A 24,939-nucleotide genomic window follows, 5' to 3' on the forward strand; every position below is an offset into this window, starting at 1 on the left:
GTCATACCAAACATGCTTGCCCTTTCAGCCGTGGAAGCGTTATAATGTGACGGTCAATTCAACTATTTGTTGGTAAAAGAGTAGCACAAGAGTTGGCGGTGGGTGGTGATGACTAGCTGTCTTCCATCTAGTCTTACACTGCTAAATTAGGGACGGTTAGCGCATATAGCCCTCGAGTAGCTTTGTGGGAAATTTAAAAACAAACAAACATTTATCTTATACATAACATAGAGTAACGTACAACCATAAGTTTGCTGTATATACACACATCATCTGATATATACTGTATATTAGATACTTCTTCTTTCATGTGAATAATGGAGAGGAACGTGCAGCCCAATTTGTTATACTGTATTGCGTAAGCTTGTTCTGCTGTGTGTATGATACAGAGAGATGTGCAGCCTAGTTTGACTATACTAGCATAAAGTAACCATAGGGGTTTAAAGGTCTTCATTACTCCCAGTATCATCAAGATCTCGATCAAGTTCTTTCATTATGTTCAATTAAGTCAGCACCTACTCAAAAACAAACCCCGTTAGGACGTCCACCTATAATACCTCAACACATGTGCCGCGTTTGGTCTCGCTAGTTTGGAGTTAAGGGTATGAACACAGTTTCAATCTTGGCACCTCCGGAATTCATATACGGGTTTAGCGAATTTGAAAACCTACTACTAGATCCCTATAATGGCTTGAAGATCCCGAGTACTCTTCAGTTTTCTTGGTATCTCCTTAGTAGGGGATATAGTTCCACCCAGGATAACTGGTCCATACCAAAAGAAAAACCATTGGAGTACACGTCTGTGGTTCTTAAGCAATATGCCGAGTTTGGTGCACGCTAGCTTGGAAGCATAGTTTCAAATATGGCGACCATAGAATCACGAGGTGGAATAGAAACATAAAATTTGATGCCAAATTCAGGTTAAATAACTATAAAGATGTATTATTAGACGCCCACCGTGCTTGGGCTGCGTTTTGGACAAGTTTTAACCTTCCTCGGTAGCCCTTTGGTATGGAGACTACAGAGAATAGACATGACACACCCCAGATCACCACCAGTCTGCCTGCCAAGTTTGGTCCTGCTAGCTCCAAAACTGTAAGAAGAGTTCGTGAACTAAAAACCTAATTCACAAACACACAAGCTTCCAGTGGTTCAGCCCCCCGCTAGTACAGCGGTATGTCTCCGGATTTACAACACTAAAATCAGGGGTTCGATTCCCCTCGGTGGGCTGAACAGATAACCTTTGTGGCTTTGCTATATGAAAAAACACATTAAACACATCCAGTGGTTCAGTGGTAAGTCTCCAAGCGTTCGACGGTAAAAATCGCATTTCGGTACTTGTGGTTGGCAAAGTATAGATAGCTCACTGAGCAGCTTTATGTTTAACAACAACAAAACCAAAGATACAACGTCAACTAAAATAAGATTTATATTGTATGCCACAAGTTTCATGTGCAATATGCACGATACACAAGACAAGAAAAGTCAGCTTTTCAAATTATTTAATATACATACTTTTCTAATTTCGCTACAATCAATTTCCAGCAATAATTATATTGAGCTTTTGAGACGATCAGTTTTAAGAACGAATTTAACATAATGATTTAGCAGAAACACGATATTTTAATATCTAAGTTTTTATAGCTGAGAAACCATACCAAACCAAGATCCATTTGATACACTAGATTAGCTCATTACTTCAAAACATGTTTTTGTGTTATAAAGCGTCTGAGAGTCAGTACGAGAGTAAATATCACGAATTACTTAGATGGAACTTTAAAATACAGGGTTAATATTGTGTGTTTGAATAATTTGATTGCCATTATAATTTTCATCTTTACGATTGTTTAATATCTTCAATTTATTTGTTGTTAACCATAATGATGTATAATTGCAAGGATCGAGCTCTAATTTTAATTTTAAATTTATTACTTAGTCAACATAAGTGGGGTTAACATGCTCTGAAATATGTATTTTGTTTAAAATTTCGTGCCAGTTGATGATTTAGAAATTAAAGAATAGGTTTTCTATATTTTCTATTTAGAGATAATAAACAAATGTATAAGAATTGACTATTTTGTAACCTACTTTTGTATGTTTGTTACGTAACCGGTTAACTATATTTATTTCCATTAATGATACAAACAATTGTAATCTAGGTAGATTGTTTGTTTGTTTGTTTTTGAATTTCACGCAAAGCTACACGAGGGCTATCTGCGTTAGCCATCCCTAATTTAGCAATGTAAGACTAGAGCAGCTAGTCATCACCGCCAACTCTTGGGCTACTCTTTTACCAATAAATAGTGGGATTGATAGTAACATATAACGCTCTCACGGCTGAAAGGGCAAGTATACTTGGTGTGACAGCGATTCGAACCCACAATCTTCAGATTTCGAGTCTAGTGCTTTAACCACATGGCCATACCGGGCCAATCTAGGTAGAAGTCTTAGAACTTAGTGTTTCTCTAGATATAAACACAGCTCTCTAGTTCCGCGTGAATAACACGATTATCAAGCGTAAGTAGGCCTAACTGAGTGAAGTATAAAGTAAGTTTAGACTCATTTCGTGGGATTCTTTCTATGTTAAGAAACCCTAATATAGAAATAAAGTTTTTGGAAGTATGTCCTATTTATTAACACAAATTAAGACTATTAGATGTTTGCTATAAGGTATTGGCAATCATGCAAAAGTTTGTCTTAACAATAAACGTTAAAGTCTTTAAAACATAAATTATATCAAAAAATCAAAATATAATAATTTGATTTTTAAACTTTATTTAGTTGACACCACTGACGTAAGCGTTATTCAGCAAAACTGATCTGTATCCCGTTAACACTGTTATCCGACAAACCTTGAATTAATATTCCTCACTTTTTTAATGATACCGACAGCATCATCCTAACATAACCATCGTTCTCTAGCATGTCGTCTTTACACAATAATTACAGATTATACCAATGTTATACTAGGTATCGTACACTAATATAATCAATATTGATTATACCGATGTTCTCTAATGTGTTGCCATAATAATATATCAATGTTATCCTATGTATCATCTAATCGTAATTTATTTACCACATAAAGTTTTAACATATCATATTAACGTAATGGTTTCTGATTACGCTTCTATCATTGGAAAATTTGCCTCAACATAATCACTACTAATTACATAAACGTATTTTATCTTATTATACTAAAGCCATGATTTTTTAACAAACCAACATTTTCTAACTTATAAATCGTATTGTAAATATTCAGTCTTATTTTAATAAATTATACCAAAAACTAAAAGTTATAAGTTAATAAAGTATTACATAACTAACTTATTTTTTCTGATAATCCACATTTTACTTGTATGCCCACGTTATAAGCAGTTTAGGCTAACGGCTAATATGTCCTAAAGCATCTAAATTTCTAGATGCTCCTACCTATTGCATAACAAAAGGGAATTAGTATTACATTATAACTTGTTGCGTTAGTTTCCAGGTTCTATGGTCAATGTTTCCGTTTAACAGCTTTCAAGGTAGTCATATAAAATGAAATATTCTAATTTCGATATAAATCTGGTTTAATTTTAACTTTGAGAAATGTTTTGTCATATCTATCGGGATATATATGTATGTATTTCCCAATTAATCTGTATAAGTTGGTATAAGCTGATATATTTAATAATAATAAAAAAAAATCTCAAGAACACAAGTATTTGGCACTTTCATACTTTACGCACTTGGTAGCTATTTAAGTCTACAGTTGCCAAGGTAAAGTTTAGGTACATTTCTGACGATCGACGTGCTAGTGGCATTTCTTATGTGATAGCAATATATGAAGCTATTAGTCAAACTTTTATTGAGTGACATAATGCCTATGTTGGTACATAGTTGTCCTGTCTGGTCACTTTTTTTTTACGCTGGTTAACAACAGACTTTTCTGATACCAACCTCTGGCTAACAACAATGCTGTGAGGCGATGTATCTGAATAATTTCATAGACACAGTGATTATATGTTAGTTTATAAAAATTATTAAATTAGTTTCTGGAGTAACTTATTCTGAAGGAAGTCAAATTTGTAACAAACTGTCACAATTAGTTATTAACCTTTTTTGTAGGGTATCACACACAGTGAAAAAACAAACCCGATATCTTGTTGGTTATGTCATATAATTACTGCACCGTTCTATATTGTAGATAAATCATTTCCAAAACTTAGAAGATTATCTCTGTAACTTTTATCACGGTAGTCTTGAAATATAAAAAGTGGTCTCACACTATGAATGAATGGATTAAGAAAATATGCACGATCTTTACTTTAAAGCAATTTATCACTAATCATCCAGAATTCGTCAAAATTTTTGTTTATCAAAAGCTTTAGTGGCGTATTCAGTGGATTGTGGTAAAATCATAAATACAAACTTATAGCATATATGAATAACATTCTGAATACATTAATGATATTTAAATGCTACACATGTCATGGGGGAGATGTACAACTACTATTTGTTTGTTTGTTTTGAATTTCGCACAAAACTACTCGAGGGCTATCTGCGCTAGCCGTCCCTAATTTGTCGGTGTAAGACTAGAGGGAAGGCAGCTGGTCATCACCACCCACCGCCAACTCTTGGGCTACTCTTTTACCAACGAATAATGGGATTGACCGTAACATTATAACGCCCTCATGGCTGAAAGGGCGATCATGTTTGGTGCGACCGAGGTTCAAACTCGCGACCCTCGGATTACGAGTCGAACGCCTTAACACACTTGGCCATGCTGGGCCATACAACTATTAAGCTAAACAACAAAAATTGGGACCCCAAAGTCCTGCAACGGGTTCAAATTATTTAGAGATCCCAGAATCTCGGAAAAGTTTGTTTTAGAGCAAAGCCAGCTGTTGTGTCCATCTCGGCAGTGGCAAATTTAAGGTTGTGTGGGTACAGGGGCTAATTGTCTTCGTAAATGGGATGTAGTATCCCATGCAATTTTACACAGAATAAAATTATCAATGGGCCCTGGGGCTGAGTCGCTTCTAATTCCTACTTAAGTACTCCTCTCACTGAATCTCGGGGAATCGAAATCCCAAGTTTAGCGTTGTAAACCCGTAGACTCACCGCAGTTCCATCGAGGTAGATCTGCAAAACAGTTTAAATGGTTTAAGAATCCCAGATACCTAAAATAAGGTTCAAATATTATAGAGACTCTAGAATATTGTAATAGAATTCCAATCGTTTAAGAATCCCTGAAATCTACAACAGGATTCAAGTAGTTTCTAATGCAATTTTAAATCCACTCAAAGTGCAAAAAAAACAACAACAATATAAAAAGGATCTATGTTTACTAAAAATTGGAGAACAAATACTGAACAAATGGAAATTTGTGTGCGATGAAATATATAGAGGTCATCCTCTTTTGGAGGCTACTATTTATAGTTCAGCTGGATATTTTCTTTGTTTTTGGCGTCCTGGGATCAAAATGTATCAAAGTATACCCTTGTGAATCTAATAGAATTGATTGTTTTGAAATTAAACACAAAGTTACACAATATGTATTCTCAAGACGACTGGTATGGGTATTAAAACTTCAGTTAAAATAAAGTACAGAACAACATTTCGACCTTCTTAGGTCATCTCCAAGTTAACAAAGAGAATTTGCAACTGACCATTGCCGGGCACATGTTTTAGGAACGAGAGTGTAAACGGGTACGGGATTGTAGGGGTGTTGCACTCGTGTTCCTAAGACATGTACGCTGCAATGGTCAGTTGAAAACTCCCTTTGTTAACCTGAAAATGACCTAAGAAGGTCAAAATATTGTTCTGTATTTTATTCTAATGAACGTTTTATACCAGTACCAGTTGTCTTGAGAATATATTTTCACTTCAACTGAGTTTCTCGTCATCATGAAAGCTATGCACTGGGCTATCTGTGCACTGTCCACTACGGGTATCGAAACCCGATTTCCAGCGGTGTAAGCGCGCAGACATAGTACTGCGCCATTCGGGGGGTGAATATAATAGAAATTTCTCAACTTTAAAAGTAAGCTAAGACTCATGATCAAATTACAACATTTATTTTTCATGTTATGTGGTTACCATGAAAACTATTTAAAAAACATTTTCTAGTGTTGGCAGGGCCCGGCATGGCCAGGTGGGTTAAGGCGTTTGACTAGTAATCTGAGGGTCGCGGGTTTGAGTCCCGGTCGCACCAAACATGCTCGCCCTTTCAGCCGTGGGAGCGTTATAATGTGACGATCAATCCCACTATTCGTTGATAAAAGAATAGACCAAGAGTTAGCGGTGGGTGGTGATGACTAGTTGCCTTCACTCTAGTCTTACACTGCTAAATTAACGACGCCCCCACGCCTGAAAGGGCGAGCGTGTTTGATGTGACGGGGATTCGAGTCTGCAATCCTTAGGTTTCGAATGGAGAACCCTAACCATTTGGTTATGTCGCGCCTACAAGTATCGAAGTTGTGATACTTATTACAATTTCATAATAGGTCAACATTTTAATAACGTAGTTTAGTGGTAAGAACAATACTATAGGTTTTGTTTTGTATATTTGCGCGAAACTATAACTGGGCAATCAGCTTTAGTTGTCCCTAATTTTGAATTTATAGACTATAGCAAAGGTAGCTAATATAAAAACATCTACCGCCAACATTTGGACTATTCTTGTTTAATTTAATAGTGGAACCCTACTATAACTCTTATAACTCACAGATAGCTCTAAAGTGTGGAGTGTCATTTTGTGTCAAAGGGAAATGAACAACGGACCTTTGGATCCATAGTTCGGTACGTTAATTACTAGGCCATGCCCAGCTTCTATAGTTATAAAATGATATTGAATTATAATGCATTGTGTGTTAATTACAAATTATATTTGCCAGATATTTTAGTCAGCTGATTTTAAATAATATGAAACGATTTTATTCTGGTGATTTTTAACAATGCAAAACAATATTACAATGCAAGTTTTATAAATATGAAACAGTATAACTGTGATTATTTTAACGATGGAAATATTATTGATATGTTGATATTTAACAATGTGAAACAATATCACTCTGCTGGTTTCTGTTCAATTAAAATAATTACTGTGGTAATTTATAACAAGACTACTATGATGATTTGAACAACGTAAATCAATGATACTGTAGTTATTTTTAATGATGCGAAACTTTATTAAACAAATTAATATATGGGCCACAGAGTTTCCGGCAGGAAAACGCAGTTTTATAATAAAAGGAAAAACTGTCGTTATGTCAAATGTCTGTCACAGCGAAATACATACGTATATATGAATATGGCCAAACAACGTTTCACCCTTCTTACTCAGGTCATTGTCTGGCTAGAGAAAATAACGATAATTTGACACATTAGAGAATACAAGATTAAAATAATGCTCTAACCATGTGAAGCGAAAACAATACCACTAACCAACAATGTTATTGGTTGTTTGTTCGGAATTAACCACAAAGCTACACAATGAGTTATGTGTGCTCTGCCCACTACGGATACAGAAACGCGGTTTCCAGTGATGTGAGTCCGCAGACATACCACTGTGCCACTGTGTGGAAGGGAAGGATGGTTGGGGGTGGGGTGGGGTGGGGTGGGTGGGGTGGGGGTAATATTATTAACTGTTATATTACATTCAGTAATACTGTTGGTTAATTTTATAACCTTCATGATTGGTTATTTTGACAATGTGAAATAATAGTTTCGTTTTGAGTTAACTTACTAATGAAGTATATTTTATTACAAGTTAGGGGCTTCTGCGTTTCAATCGCTTGTGTACTTGATTATGATCGTACTCGTGAGAAAAACGTTGAATCTGTTTTAAAAATTAATCTTACTACCAATCTGTAAATTGTAATAAAAAATGTAAAATAATATTAACCTGCTCGTACAGTCATAATGCAAAAATACAATCCCTATACAAATAACATAATTTACACACATATCACATTCCATATATTGTTCTGAAGTTGTTCAGCTACATTAATAAATAAACTTACATATTGTTTTATGGTTATCTACTAAATTAGTTGTTTCGTGAAGTTTTAGCATATGAAAGCCCACAATTACCAAATTTATTCTAGCTTATCTCCTATTTTCGCTGGTAATTACGTTCATAAACAGACGTGTACAGATATTTATTATAACTATGAGAGTTTTATACCAGAATACATTAAACACAATATTTTTGTATCAAATTATTAGCCACTTGAACATATAAAATTTGTAGCGACTCAGTTTAAACACGAGATATCAAACATTAGGCAGGCTTTAGAAAAGAATGTTTTTCTATTATATTTATCGAGAAGGTGTCTTAAACGTACGAAGGAAACTAAATACTGTCAATAACATTTCTCTAAATCAGTTGATAAACGTTCGATAATGTCATACTTTATTTAAGTAGGAAGTCATTATTATTTTAAGATCTGAAATTATGAAATTACTTAATGATGTATATCTTTAAATACGCCTTAAATGTGTCCATAATGATTCATTTTGATTTATAAATGTTTCCCATTCGAGGATAAAATTGATAAAATACAGCAATCGCTCGTCGTTTATAAATGTAAATGTTCTTTCTACCTTCAAAGCTACATTGAATCGTCTGCTAGATTTTGAACATGGTACTTCTTTCATCTGTCATAATTCACTCGTTTCACAGCAGACTATGGAATATGACTGCGGTATTAAATTCCAACAACTTAAAATTCTGTTGGAGCTAACTGATAAACGAACATCAAGGTTCAAAGAGGCTTGAATAAAAAATATTTAGCTGGTTAATGAAACGTCTTGGGGATTTTTTAACTTGTGAGTTAGATTTCCAACAATGAATGAAACGAGTTATTTATGCCAAAACTGAAATAAAAAACAAACACTTTTTACGCAGTATTTAGTGACAACAACGATTATCTAAAATCACTGCTTCGGTTTGAAAATTTTCGCGAAAAGCATCGTAAAGGGTGTTTGCGTGTAGCCTTCCGTAATTTTAAATTGATATAATAGAAAGAATGAAAATAGTCACCAGCACTCGTTGGGTGACTCTTATTTGACTGAACAGTGGAATTTGACCAGCACTCCTCGTTTATCACATTTACAACTCAGTGTGTATGACGCATTTTTTTTTTAGGGAGGGGTGCCACAAATGGGACGTGAACCATGAATCTCCTGATTCACAGTTCATGAATACTAACTGTTAATCGCAACCCGCTACCGTTGCTTTGATGATTATGCGTTTCCAAATATTTCAGTACGAACAACATATAGTTTAAATATTGCTTCTCCCAGGATACATCTCACAAGAACAATTTTTTTTCTTCTAATTCTGGGAAAAAGAGAGAAGATAAAATATTTCATAAATAACAATACGCTATATATTTATTATTGTCTAACTTAACGTGATACTCGCTTTTATTAAATATTTTTAACCATCTTATTTATGTTTTAAGTTGTGATTGAGTTTTACAGCCCATTAGATCAAGAAAACAACTCTTTCATACATGGATATAACACATCGAGCTGTATCATAACCAGAGACATCTACTGGAAATGTACGTCTCTGTCACATGCCATAACTTATATTTGATGTCAAGATAAGTTTCAAGAAAAATGTTTAATGTCAACATAAGTTTTGAGAATTTGTTTGTTATCAACCACAAAGCTCCACTACGGGCAATCTGTGCCGTGTGTAGCCACCGCCGTATTTGAGCTCTATTTTCAATGTTAGAAGCTTAGATGTACCGCTGAGCCACTGAAAACTTGTCGTTAGAAGAATATCATGATACTGCAAAAATTTGTCTTCAGCATATGATGAACCTTAATTACCTAATACTAGATATATATATATATAGTAGGCACTGTTCATGTTATTACACATTCCAGTGTGGATTTTTAATTAAACAACAACATAGTATGTCAAATACTAAAAAGTGCATTTAGTTAAACATGTTTAAATTAATTGAAAACTTGAAATTAAACTGAATATTTTCCTGTTTATTTCTTGTGAGACCTCATTTAGCAACGGATTAAAAACGCACTATCTCCAGTCTTAACATTAGGCTAGTTTCTTTATATCCTTAGTGCCTGTTTATGCTGATTTCTGATTAAACTTTTCGTCTTAGGTATATATCATGAAAAACTAAAAGTAAGATTTACGTTCAAAATTACTTTAATTAATAATTATACGCAATATGTAATAAAAATACAAAATCACACACGAAATATAATGATAACAAACATAACTCTTCAGAAGTCCTGTTAAATAGCCTTACCTCAGGATTGAGTGTAACTAAGTATAATATTTACAAAGTTACATATCTACTAGCATTACTCGACAAACAAAAATGTAAGCTTTTAATTATTATTCTAAATTCAAAGTCAAATTTTTATCCTGCTCTTCAAAGACACTTCATCGCTTATGATGAACACATTAACTAATTCTCTTATGGAGCTTCAAACACGACACACTGCTAAAGAACATATATCGGGCCCGGCATGGCCAGTTGGGTTAAGGCGTTCGACTCGTAATCTGAGGGTCGCAGGTTCGAATCCCCGTCGCATCAAACATGCTTGCCCTTTCAGCCTGGGGGCGTTATAATGTGACTGGCAATCCCACTATTCGTTGGTAAAAGAGTAGCCCAAGAGTTGGCGGTGGGTGGTGATGACTAGCTGCCTTCCCTCTAGTCTTACACTGCTAAATTAGGGATGGCTAGCGCACATAGCCCTCGTGTAACTTTGCGCGAAATTAAAAAAACAACAACAACAAAGAAGAACATATATTTCAATGTGTGTGTTAAGTGTTTTCATTATTTCTGCTCTAAAAGTTAGTTTGACTATTGAGATGTCAGAAAAGTACAAAATATGATGAAGTACGAAATTCAATTACAGAATGCAGACGAATGATATTATTTTAACATTTATTTTAAAAATAATCGATTAAATATGCCATTTTAGCCGTTAAAAGCAGCTATAACATTGCCGTTAGGGGTACTATGTAAACAAATTTAAACGACGAAATTAAAGAAACAAATACCTAATAAAAGTATCTACTGTTATAGTTTAGACGTTTGTGCACGAAAAATTTCTAGCAGTTAGAAATAATTATTGTATACTTCAACGCTCTGTTGTGGGCAGAAACATAAATACACGTAGTGAATATAAATTAGCAATACAGATAAAAATACATTATATGATATTAAGATTGTTTGTTTGTTTGTTTTGAATTTCGCACAAAGCTACTCGAGGGCTATCTGTGCTAGCCGTCCCTAATTTAGCAGTGTAAGACTAGAGGGGAGGCAGCTAGTCATCACCACCCACCGTCAACTTTTGGGCTACTCCTTTACCAACGAATAGTGGAATTGACCGTCACATTATAACGCCCCCACGGCTGAAAGGGCGAGCATGTTTGGTGCGATGCGGATGCAAACCCGCGACCCTCAGATTACGAGTCGCATGTCTTAACGCGCTTTGCCATGCCGGGCCCGTGATATTAAGAGAGAAATAGATTATATATGTATTATTCACTATTGTTGACAAAAAAAAAAAAAATGTGTAAGGTGAACAGAAGAGAGCTGTATGTGTTTCAACACTTGTAGATCGAAATAAGCGTTGATACATGTACATCAACACTTTATGATGGGAATAAAAAATACTGCATACTAAGCTAATTTGTATAATATCATTAAATGAAACAGATTCTGAGATTAGTGTCTTTATACTAGCTTTTTGTGGAGCTTAAGGATCAAATTTACTGTGAATTCAAACAAGAAACTAAAGAAACGTAATATATTCAACAAATTACTTTGCTGACCAGAGTTGATCAATTTATACTATCATAGAAATTAAGCATCTAGCAATTACAGAAGAGATGCCAGTTGTGTATTCCAGCTATAGCTAATTGGCCAGTCACTAGATGGCTGATGTGCAACAAACATCTTCTGTATTGTCTTGATGACTATTAGACACGAAGTAGCAACAGTAAAGAAGGTAATTCTGTGTCCTAGCCATGGCTAATTGGCCAGTCACCAAACGAGTGATGCGCTACAGAAAATAAACTAATCGATATCCTTATAAAAACTAAGAAGTTCTTATTTTGTTAAATACTAACGTATTTCTTGCTATTTTTGATAACATTCTATTTTCAACAGACACAGAAATTCACTTTTTCCAATTTGTTATCAATCTTTAAGTTACTTATTTCATTATTCTGTGATGCACATAAGATATCTGGATTTATCGATGGTAAAATCTCTAAGAAAATGGCAATTTTTAGATTTAACGGGATTCGAACCCAAAAATATACCAATAGGCAGACGATTTAGCCAGCTAAAATATATCATTCTCCTGTAGTTAAATGCCAGTGTTCATTCCACTGGGGAAATTTGTAGGGCTTTTGGAACTATGCTAACTGACTTGTAAAGTTTGGAATCCATCTATTACCATATTTTTATATTGGATATGATGGTTTGGAGAGTTCAAACTAGAGAAACTATAAGGTAGTAAAGTCCTTAATCCATTTTTTATTATATCATTGCCACAGTTCTCAGATCATGAAATACAATATCTTGTCTATAGTTCAATTCCAAAAAAAAATTAATCACTGTAATTATTATATTAGTGAAGTATTTTTTGTGACTTGGTTTAAAAAACATACTTTACTTGTTCTACTGTTCAAGGATATAGGTGTATAAAAATAAAGTTAGAACCGGACATAAAGTAGATTGCAAGAAGAACTCCGATTACCATAAATCTAATTCACGCAGACCTTTGTTATTACCCACAGAAACAACAACACACATCTACACACTAAGCGGATACTGCCCCCTTTTAGCGTCTATTGAAGTCAGCACTACTTAACATCCGGGTATGTTAGTAGGTCAATGTTAATAACGTTCGATGACCCAATAGCTATGAGTGTTGTCTAAATTGCTATGGTAAGAGTTATTCGATAAATTTACCATCTTGACAGTTATCGACTTTTTTGCATGATAATAGTTCTTTGTCGAGTGAATAGTTGCATGTAAAGAAGATTTTCATAAGACAAACAAACAAACCTAGTTCTCTATAAGCCTTAATATAGCACATTCCCATATTTTTCCTGTATATCTGATAGTTTTGTACTATTTACTGTGCAGCAACGAGCAGCAAGTCTGTTCTATTTAATGGTAAATTTTGTTAATAAGTTTATTGTATTTTTCACATATTTTAAGTGCTATATATGTTGGGAATTTTACAGAAGACCCAAATTCAGGATCTTGGAAAAATTCTGATTATTGTTACGTATTTAAACAAGTGTGTGTGTGTGTATATATATATACACACACACACACATCTATTATAAGAGGGCATTTGGAAGAAGATCCGTCCAGACGCTCAATTGTTTCAGGGTCCTGATGCAAATATAGTTGCACCCATTCACTTTGTAACGGCTCTGGTGACATAAATTATTATAATAAGCGGAATATATTTGAATTTGGGGTGGGTGGGTGCATCTCATTTGCTACGTTAAATGTAATCATTGAATTCAAAACAAAAACAACGACTTTTAACGATAATTATAAACACACTTATATTCCCCATTCAAAGGGACACTTCATACCGGATTAACATTTGGAACATGTGTCCCAACAGTTCTGATGTTTTCTATGTCGACTGATAAAACATGATAGATGGAAATAAAAATACTTTTTTTTTGTATTAGTGTGTAACATTAGTATCTTAAAGTGAATCATAAAGCCTCTGACGTCCATAAACTTGCACATTTCTGATATATAATTTCCAGTTCAGTTGTCAGTAGTTAATATTTGATATTGCACCATAAAAAGTCAACGATTAGAATATTACTGTGGTCCTTCTTGTGTTTAGATACGTTCTGATATAACTAAGTTTCATAACGCTGCTATAATCTTAATTCTGCCTAGATTTATTTTTAAGTAGGCACGCTTTTAGAGTGTAATGTGGTCATTCTTATGTATAAATACGTTTGGATATAACTAAGTTTCTATAAATACTACACTAATCATATTTGTGGTCAGATACGTTTCGAGAGAGCTAAATTTCTTAAATGGTATAATTATGTTTCTATAATATTGTTGCAATCTTATGTATTTAGTTACGTTTCTATATGGTTAAAATTCTAGAATATTACTGTAAACTTATATTTAGATACATTTTTTACAACGATACGTTTCTGTAAGTTTAGTTCAATAGAACATTGCTGTGCGGCTATTCTTTAGATAAGTTTCTATATAGTTAAGTTATGGAACACTACTCTAGCTTTGCATTTAAATTTAGTTGAATTCTAGAACTCTTCTATATTATTATGTTTGTATATAGTTCAGTTCTAGAATATTGCTGTAAACTTATGTTTTGGAACATTTCTTCATCCGTATAGGTGGAGGAATCGGGTGGGAGCATTTATATGCAAAATACCAAAGTATCTTCAGTTGCACTCCGTCGGTGTCTCACCCGAGGATTGTTAACACTAAAAATCTGGTTTCGATATTATTGGTGGCACAGAACAAATAGCTTAATTATGTAGTTTTGTGCTTGACAGCTAACAAACAAGCGAACATTTCTTGAATTAGTAATATGACTTGTAGTGTAGCAGAATACTGAAAAACAAATTAACATTTTTAAATCTTAACAAAGAGAAAACTAATCACTGTAAATGAAATAGTAAAACTAAAAAATAGAACATGACTTATAAGAGAAACGTGACTATAATTTAATACATATTTAAAGTGACGAGACTGTGAATTAACATATTACCGTGGCTGTCATTCAACATAATTCAAGGAATGAAACATATCTGTTTTATAACATATTGTTCATAAAGATGCACAGTGTAGCTTTATAAATATAATAGTACCATCTGTTGTATGTCCATGTAACTACTTCGCTGGGTGTATATCGATGTTCATTAAATTTGATATCTAGGTTCACTGGATCCATGGGAAGATACATGTACGTTTTCAGTGGTGCGTTTTTACCACTATCTCGCCTCTTGATAATGATCCTTCACCCAATTTGGTATGGAGATTCAATGGGTCTATGCGGAGACAAAGAAATCTGCAGTTTCACATTTTGTGTATTGCAGTTTTTATGGGCATTTTTGCTTCTTTTTTTACGATTACGTATAAGGGAAGCAATTTTTCATATCCTAAGATAACCTTTCATTAATCAATAATTTATAACTTCCGCCCAGGGGACAGGTACTTCAACCAGTTATTTATAAACCAGCATTACTAAATTTGTGTTGTTTAAAAACATTGTAACTATTTTATTTAATGTATTGTTCAGAAAGTAACGGCATTGTTAATTGGTTTAATTGTCGTTAAGTACAATGCTACACTATGGGCTCTCTGTGTTCTGCTCATCACAGGTATCGAAACCCAAATTATAGTGTTTCGAAACCTGCAGAGTTACCACTGAGCCACTAGGGTGCTATATTATTAATTAGGACACTGTGCACCAAATATCGTGACTGATTAGGAAGTACTGTAACATATGTAATGTATTGTGACTGTTAATTAATGTAATGCATTTAAAAATAACGTGAGTGCTACTAAATAGCATTACGAAATTTTGTTATCGTTAACGAGTAGAATCTGACAAGAAAAGTATTAATCTTCTAAAATCTGATGTAACTGCGGAATTCGATAAGTTTTATCTCCTGTCATTCGCAAGTACTCTGCATCTCTGTTAAAGTTTTACATCAATGCTCCTTGTTTTTAAATTTGTCTTGCAATTATATAATGATTCAAAGATATGTCAACAATGAATACTGAGTCATTATTGTTACTTGAAATCCTGATGCAGTGACGAGTTTCATGCAGATTGTGTATTTCAAATAAAATGAGCGCTCCTTTTTTAAAATTGAAAGGTATATTGCAAGCAAACAAAGTGACTGACAAACCTATGTTTTAACTTATTTCTATCCAAATCCTAAGAACAGCTTAACATCACATTAGAGGAATATCGTAAAAGGTGTGTTAGAATTTCCCGTTTGAACGGCCTTTTATACCCAGTGAAAAATTTCATTTCCTGGTTGATATAGTTTGAAGCATATAAAGCTTGTACGCTTATTATGAATGTGGTTTAGGACTCGGTAGTCAAGTCGAAAGTACCAAAACCTGATATCGTTAACTAATACCAGGTCCATTTCTGGAGTTACACGAAGAAAAGTTCAATCTCACCACTTAACAACGAACAACCTATCAAACACTCTATGACAAAGATTGGAAGGGCTGATTCAAAAACAAAAATATCTTAGAGTAATGTTCCCTTCCCCCCAGCTTTAGCTGCACCTCATTAACATATACAGTTTGATAATAGTTAAAAAAACCGGTGGTCACGTCTAAGGTTATTAAAACTTGTGTATTGCTAAGTAAATTTAAGACGTTCTCTAGAAACTGGAAGCTATGTCTAAAGCTTGAAAAACTTGTATGTTAGCTACCTATAGAAACCACTAGTCGCATCTATTTATAAATCTTGTATGTTAGCTACAGTTACGACAGAAAGTGTTCGTACCCCTGCATCCCGAGTAGGTTTTTGCTCATAACTTAAAACGTATCAGGATTAGGCTAATAGACATATTTCATATTATAAATATTATACTAACACACATCTACATAAATTGTTATGTAAATTAAACGACAAATAAATTGTTTATAAACGAATAACCATAAATAGGAGGAGCAGAAAGTGTTCGTACAGTTCAGAACGTGTGACAAAACTGATATTCCCGTAAAAAATTTGATTAGTTTGGCAAATAACTACATTATACCATTCCAGAACTAGACAATGGATTCATAATTATTGGAATTTAGCTAGCAAAAAATTACTTCCGGCAATTTAGCGTCGTCTCCGTCATTATCTGCTTGGTCATCATGGCGAACAGGAAATAACTGTCCAGTGATTTAAAAAACCGAATTATTGGAAAATACAAGTCTCGTGTGTCTCTTTCCGGTATTGCTACACAACTTAATGTGCCGAAATCTACTGTTCAAGACATAATTGCCAAGTTTAAACTTACAGGATCAACTGCTAATCTCCTTTGTTCCGGACACCCCACCAAAATTCCAGAGAGAGCCAAGAGGAAGGTTCTCAGAGAAGTTTGTAGGAACCCTCGTTTAACACGCAATAACGTATAGAAACTGGTAAGGGAAACTGGGGTTGAAGTAAGCACCTCTACAGTTATGAACATGTTACGCTCTTCTGGGTTCAAAGCATGCCATCCTCGTAGAACTCCATATTTAAAGCCTGTTCATTTAGAAGCATGATTGAGGTATGCCAGAAAACATGTAGATAAACCCTTTACCTAGTGGAAGAACATTCTTTGGTCAGACGAGACTAAAATCGAGCTTTTCGGCAACAATGATGTTCACAATATTTTCCGTAAGAAGGGGGAACGAAATCTTCCAAAGACCACCGCCCCTACAGTTAAACACGGAGGTGGCTCGATCGTGCTATGGGGTTCCTTCAGCTCTTTTGATGTAGGCAGCCTTCACCGCGTCAATGGAATCATGAAAAAAGAAGAGTACGTTGATATATTAGGCACTTATATCAAGAATGATGCTCGGAACTTGCGGCTTGGGCGTCCTTGGATCTTTCAGCTCGACAATGACCCTAAGCACACATCGAAATATGTGCAATCCTGGTTGCAGAGGAACCATATAAGCGTTCTGGAGTGGCCATTGCAGTCACCCGATCTCAACCCAATTAAAAACGTTTGGCATGAGTTGAAGACCAAGGTTCATCAGTGTCATCCGAAAATCTTGGGAGAGTTGGAGACCTTCTGTGAAGAAGAATGGAAGAAAATACCAGTAGAGTATTATCAAATGATCATGGAGGGCTGTGAGGAGAGATTGCGCCAAGTAATTCACCTGAAAGGGTACACAACTGACCATTAAAGTAGACGCATGAACACTTTCTGCCCCTCCTATGTTTGGTCATTTGTTTATAAACAGCTTATTTGTCGTTCAATTTACATAAAAATTTATGTATACGTGTGTTAATATAATATTATTTATATTCTCTACTTTTATTGTCTTAATCATGATACTTTTTAAGCTATGAGGAAAAAACTACTCACGACGCAGGGATATGAACACTTTCTGTCATAACTGTACTTATAGAAACCACTAGTTACATCTAAAATTTATAAAACAAGTATGTTAGCTGCTTATAGTTTGATAGCAGTTTAAAAGTCACTAGTAACGTCTCATTTTTATAAAATTTGTATGTTAACTACGTAGAGTTTGGTAACAGCTTAGAAGCCATTAGTCATATCTAAGTTTTATAAAACTGGTATGCTATCTACTTAAAGTAGTAAGAGTGAAGTCACTACTAACAGTTAAGTTATTTATATGAAAGTTAAATGTGTGCCTACTTATATTTTAGCAGAAGTTTACTGTCATGTTTATATTTTGAAAAAATCATGATAACGACAAACCTACTTGAAGGTATGTTAGGTAGTTACAGTTTGATAGTAGCTTAGAAACCATAGGGTGTTACGACTGGTGACTTAGGCAGAAGACTTTGAATGAAATGGCATGAATACCCATTTCATTCTCTAGCTGTTTGAGATATTAAACGACTGAGTGTGTATGTTGTTAGCCTCAAGGCTACATAAACGAATGCCCTAATTTTGAACTAATGGGCTACATATATAATAGTTGAACAGCAACCGCCGCCAACTTCATGACCCTAAAGTACTGAGCTCATTTTTGCAGCTGCGTAACGTGAGCCATGAATCTTTAGCCTCACGGTGTGGGCATTACAACCACTAGGTTGCATCCCGCTATAACAGGAATAACAATCTGTCATATAGCTACAACAATCACATAAATCACTCTCTATAAACAGAAACACAAAATGCTGTTTAACCTGTTAAATTTCTATAGTTACACACTGAAACTCATTGATCCATACATCAAATTCCTTGCACTTACACACTGAAACTCATTAAGCCATACATCAAATTCCTTGTAGTCACACACTGAAACTCATTGATCCATACATCAAATTCCTTGCACTTAGACACTGAAACTCATTGATCCATACATCAAATTCCTTGCACTTAGACACTGAAACTCATTAAGCCATACATCAAATTCCTTGTAGTTACACGTTGAAACTCATTAAGCCATACATCAAATTCCTTGTAATCACACACTGAAACTCATTGATCCATACATCAAATTCCTTGTAGTTACACATTGATCCATACATCAAATTCCTTGTAGTCACACACTGAAACTCATTGATCCATACATAAAATTCCTTGTAGTCACACACTGAAACTCATTGATCCATACATCAAATTCCTTGTAGTTACACATTGAAACTCATCGATCCTTACATCAAATTCCTTGTAGTTACACACTGAAACTCATTGATCCATACATCAAATTCCTTGTAGTTACACATTGAAACTCATTGATCCATACATCAAATTCCTTGTAGTTACACACTGAAACTCATTGATCCATACATCAAATTCCTTGTAGTCACACACTGAAACTCATTGATCCATACATCAAATTCCTTGTAGTCACACACTGAAACTCATTGATCCATACATCAAATTCCTTGTAGTCACACACTGAAACTCATTGATCCATACATCAAATTCCTTGTAGTTACACATTGAAACTCATCGATCCTTACATCAAATTCCTTGTAGTTACACACTGAAACTCATTGATCCATACATCAAATTCCTTGTAGTTACACATTGAAACTCATTGATCCATACATCAAATTCCTTGTAGTTACACACTGAAACTCATTGATCCATACATCAAATTCCTTGTAGTTACACATTGATCCATACATCAAATTCCTTGTAGTCACACACTGAAACTCATTGATCCATACATCAAATTCCTTGTAGTTACACACTGAAACTCATTAATCTATACATCAAATTCCTTGTAGTTACACACTGAAACTCATTAATCCATACATCAAATTCCTTGTAGTTACACATTGAAACTCATTGATCCATACATCAAATTCCTTGTAGTTACACATTGAAACTCATCGATCCTTACATCAAATACCTTGTTACACACTGAAACTCATTGATCCATACATCAAATTCCTTGTAGTTGCACAGTGAAACTCATTGATCCATACATCAAATTCCTTGTAGTTACACATTGATCCATACATCAAATCCCTTGTAGTTACACATTGAAACTCATTGATCCAGAATTTGAAAATTTAGTCAACTGCGAAACGCTTTCCCAGTCTCATTTCAGTCATAACCAAACAGTTTTAAAACTTGTGCTATAATTTTACGCATTACGCATATTTTCATGCTTTCTTTAGTACTTTACCTTCATAGCTATCCGATTTTAAGAAATATACGAATAAAATGTACTGATGTAAAATAAAAAAAGGAACGGATAGTGAGGTTTACGCGAATTATTAAAACTATACTTACAGATCTCCTTAACTTTTGGATTATACAACAGATTTTGTTTTGTACTATTAATAATTGCTTCTTCTTAAAAGGCAATTTTCGTGTTAATTTCAGTCTAGTGAGGAAAGGTTATAACAATGAAAATAAAACTGTAGTCAATTAGAGAAATGAAATTATTTCAGTGAAACAAATGTTACACATTAATATATCATGGTTAAGTTTACAAAACAACAACCAAAACTGTGATTTTCCTCTATAGAAATACATATATATTTTTTATAGCAATTATAGATATCCAAGTTAAGCCTTAAAATATTTTTTCTCCCCACTGTACAGTAACGTTCAAAATTATTTGTCGTTATAATAAGAAAACGTAACTATACGATACGGTTATCTGACCAGCACAATACCGATATCTTCAGAGTCATCTGTTGTAACTTATTAAAATATTACCATATTGTAGGCTAGTCAACAAAGTACAGTTTTCTTCAGAGCCGTACATATTTACTTTGATAAAACTTTCTTACAGCAATTAAAGATCGGGATAGAGTTATGTTCGCAGAGTTATTTACGTCTGCGTTAGGAAAGCGTCAGCTCAAGACCTGCAACCTTTTTCCCAAGATTTGGTATCTTACGTCTATCTGCTGTTTTTCAAAATTATATCATACAGATCTATGAAAACCGAATTATTTGTTTCAAAAGTAGCAAATAATAGTCCAAAGGTTAGGTGGATTCAGCTGGGAACCAAAAGATAAAACGACAAATGGTAATGCAGCGTGTGTTATTTTGGCAAGTAGATACAACCGCCGAAAAAAAAAAAAAAAAGATACGTAAGGACTATTTCCGTCTTCTTTCTAAAATACACGCACAATTTTGTTGTTGTTTTACTTACTTTAGTCACCATCCTGACAAAGAGTAATCCCAGCAGTTCGAAAAGTGATGGGGATTCAGAAGGTGTGGTTGCTACGGTCGCTCTGCCTCTCGATTTGTATAACCTTGAACGGCCTTGTCGCATCCTAGCCGCCGGCTAACGAACCGCCTGCAAAGTGTGATCTACTGACTCGCCAGCTGAGAGAGTTTCTTTCGTCTGCACGGCAGCAGACATTACACCAGAGTGAACGCGGCTCTAACGGGTTTCCTTAGTTTGTGAGGCAACCATTCAAATCCGTTCCAGATTAGAGGATCTGCAGATCCGGCATGAGTAGCCTACAGGCTGCGGCTATAGATACCGTTAGCACTGACATCCGGTCCAGTTCAAAATTTATTCTCTTCTATGAGCGCATAAGTGGGTTACCAGTACTTAAACTTGCCCACGGTAACAACGGTGTGACGATCCGTCTTTTTCTAGAGATAGAATGTCACTAATAAAACATTCCAAACCAGGCGGCATATTTTACTAAGAGGAATCATTTAGTAGGATGACGTTGGCGACACGTGCCTAAGTCATCAGAACTTAGGCGCCAGTGACGAACTACGGCGGGGGTGAGGAATTTAGGGTAACCGGAAACTTTTTTTTGTTTATCTGTGTGCAAGAAGGAAGGATTCTTTGAAGGTTAGGAGATAAGACAATTGTATGTTAATTTCTAAAAATGGTGTTTCTATAAGGACCTATAAGGGTTATCAAAATAGTTTTGTCCTGGAACATTCGCAAACATCTGAAACGCCTGAATACTTTTAAAACAATCACGAGTAAAAATGCGTAACCATTACGTCACGCACGTGTTTAATCAGCGTTTCTATTCCCGTCCCCACAAATGAATGACGCCAAGGCCAGAAAACACCCTAACAGTCCCATTGTACTAACTCTCATGCTAGTCACAGTCATTGCCACGAAAAGTTTTGGAACTAAATGTTTATTTTTAGTTCCGGTCATTTGCTGGTGTATTGTAACAAAATATGGCATCTTTTTTTTTTTTTTTTTTTCCATTGGTAAGAGAAGCCAAATAAGAGTTAATTAAACAAACTGACAAAGAACAAACAAACCCCAAGAAAACAGAACGATCAAAGTCATTAAAAACAAAAGTGAATTACCTCCAAAAACACATGACCTTCTCTTCAAGTTGTAAGACCCAAGAAAGTAAAACAAGTAAATTTATAAAATACAAAAAATCGAAGTATTTACAAATCAAACCAAATACACACCTTAATAAAAGGAAACAATGTACTATCAAATTCTTTCTCTTTCAAAACAAAAACAAAGTTATGATTTCATGTGCCAGCAGATCTTTATCAGTTCTGAGTTAGCTAACCTTAAAGCGGTATGTAGTTATACATGCATAAAGGATCTTTCTGTAATAACTTGTCATGTCAGCATCCTCAACAAATCCTACACACGTGCAGAGTAACTTTGTAAAATCTCTTGGAGTACAATACTATCCAACCTTTCACACGATATTTTTGGTTTCTTGACACATTTAACGGAAGAAGTTAATAAAGATTAGAAACAAAATTCATAATTTTCTTAAATAGTCTGTTTTGCATTTCGCACATAGCTACACGAGGGCTATCTGCACTAGCAGTCCTTAATTGAGCAGTGTAACACTAGAGGGAAGGCAGCTAGTCATCACCACCCACCGCCAATTCTTGTGCTACTCTTTTTACCAACGAATAATGATTATGATTACGAGTCGCACGCCTTAACACGCTTGGCTATGTCGGGCCTTTTAAATTACTACTAAGCTTCCTCATAAAACAGCACTTGAAGATTGTTATCCATTTACCAGCAAATAGATTCTCAGGTGATCCCACCCTACATTTTAGTGACCATGAGAACAGCATGGTTGTTTAAGAAACAATCCAGTAACTTTCATATTTTGACCTTGAACCCCTTTAGAACATCATACATTTTCTAAAGTATCGACCTGCTAAGATTGATTTAATAGGTCGGGAGTAGTTACCCAACAGGCTTTACAAAATAGAAATAGTTCAGTATCGAGCCCCTTAGGATATACCTCATAGTTCTTAGAATTTACATACAAATTTCAGTTGAGATTGGCCTAAAGGACTCGGAGGAGTTAGGGTACAAACAAACACACGTTTAACTATAATTTTGAGCCATTTCTAATAAAAAACATATGCCACAAGGCCAAGAAACTTCTAGTTTTGTCAACTGCTTACCGATCGGCACGTGACTGACAATTTCTCACCCGACAGATTTCCCAATTTGAATCTATAAATAATAAACATTACTTTCGTAAAGAACTGTTAATAATTAAAAAAAAAAGTTATAGGATGGTTTTGAAAACGTTTCTGTTTCAGAAAAGTTTTACGTGGCTCTACTGGGTTCAGTTTACCACAGGGAAATGCAGCATGACACAATCCTACGTTCAGACCCAAACGAGAAACCGGTCATTACACCTTAACCGAATTACTTGGTTTGTTTAAGATTTTTCGTGCAATTGTGCACACAGCCGATCCAATTTTGAGTTGAGAAACTGAAGGGAATACAGCGACTGAACAGAACTCCTTGTCTGATCGAATACTGGAATTTGATCGTCACTCATACAATGCACGTAAATCCCGGAACTTCAGCTCCATAGTTCGAACTGCTGACCACTGTACAAAATATGTGACTAGAAACGTTGCTGCTGTGTTACAATTCAAGTGTACTCTTGATCATCCGTAGTCATTTTATATTCACATAGCGTTAGTTTACGTAACAGGCGCTAACCGAAAATGTAACAATGGAGCTTAACTGATGAGCAAGTATCACAACTTGGTGCATGTTTTAAGGGTTAAACTTTAATGGTATTTTAGCGAAACGTCAATGGGAAAAGTTAGAAATAAATAATTTCATTGAATAAATCCCTCACTTTTATATATATAAACACGTATGTATGTAGCATTTATTTTAGCGAAAACCTACACACAGTTCTTTATGAGCAAACCATGCATCCGAAATCGAACTCGATTGTTAACGTCACAAGTCCTCAAGCTAAACCCAAAAACATTGAAAGGCAGAAAAAGTAAAACTATTTTTGTATTCCCACTTCTCACCAAAAATATATTTTAAGTGTTATGATGTATACAGTTACTATAAATATTCAAATAAATTGGTATTTTTCGGTGAAACATTTACGTTTTTATATTTACAATCCACAGAAAGATATTAAACGTACTTTGTGTAGTTAGTTAGTTCTTGTTTAAACTATAGTAACTGTATTTATTGTTCTTATTTTCTTGATAAAGTTTTTGAACTCGATATTATTTAATATAATGTGTGTGTGTGTGTACCTAATCATTTCTGTGAAATATAACGTACATCACAACCTAGTGACAAAGAATGTTTTGTTTTGTACTGCACTCTTGACTGATTTAACAAGTAGACAAGTGTGAGTAACGTTTATCCATTTTGTTCGTGTTCTCATTCTGAAACTGCCGTGTTGAACCTGTTTCGAACTCGAAGTTTTATTTATGTGAAACACGTATAGAGAATTCTAATTTATATTTCTTTAAATCATCATAATTAAAGTTGGCCAGTTGATAAATTATCACACACTAAA

The 24,939-nt window shown here is 34.6% G+C and overlaps 1 protein-coding gene across 1 annotated transcript in view; it reads right to left on the reverse strand.

Annotated features, from left to right (window-relative positions):
* Positions 1-21,712, reverse strand: part of LOC143236938 (eukaryotic translation initiation factor 4E transporter-like) — a 93,005-nt gene extending 71,293 nt beyond the window's left edge. The window contains exon 1 of the mRNA XM_076475650.1: positions 21,330-21,712. The gene's annotated coding sequence lies outside the window, so the exon portion shown is untranslated. The remainder of the gene's footprint in view (positions 1-21,329) is intronic.
* Positions 21,713-24,939: the final 3,227 nt, after the last annotated feature.

This window comes from Tachypleus tridentatus, chromosome 13, assembly GCF_004210375.1.
Source record: "Tachypleus tridentatus isolate NWPU-2018 chromosome 13, ASM421037v1, whole genome shotgun sequence".
Lineage (NCBI taxonomy): Eukaryota > Metazoa > Arthropoda > Merostomata > Xiphosura > Limulidae > Tachypleus > Tachypleus tridentatus.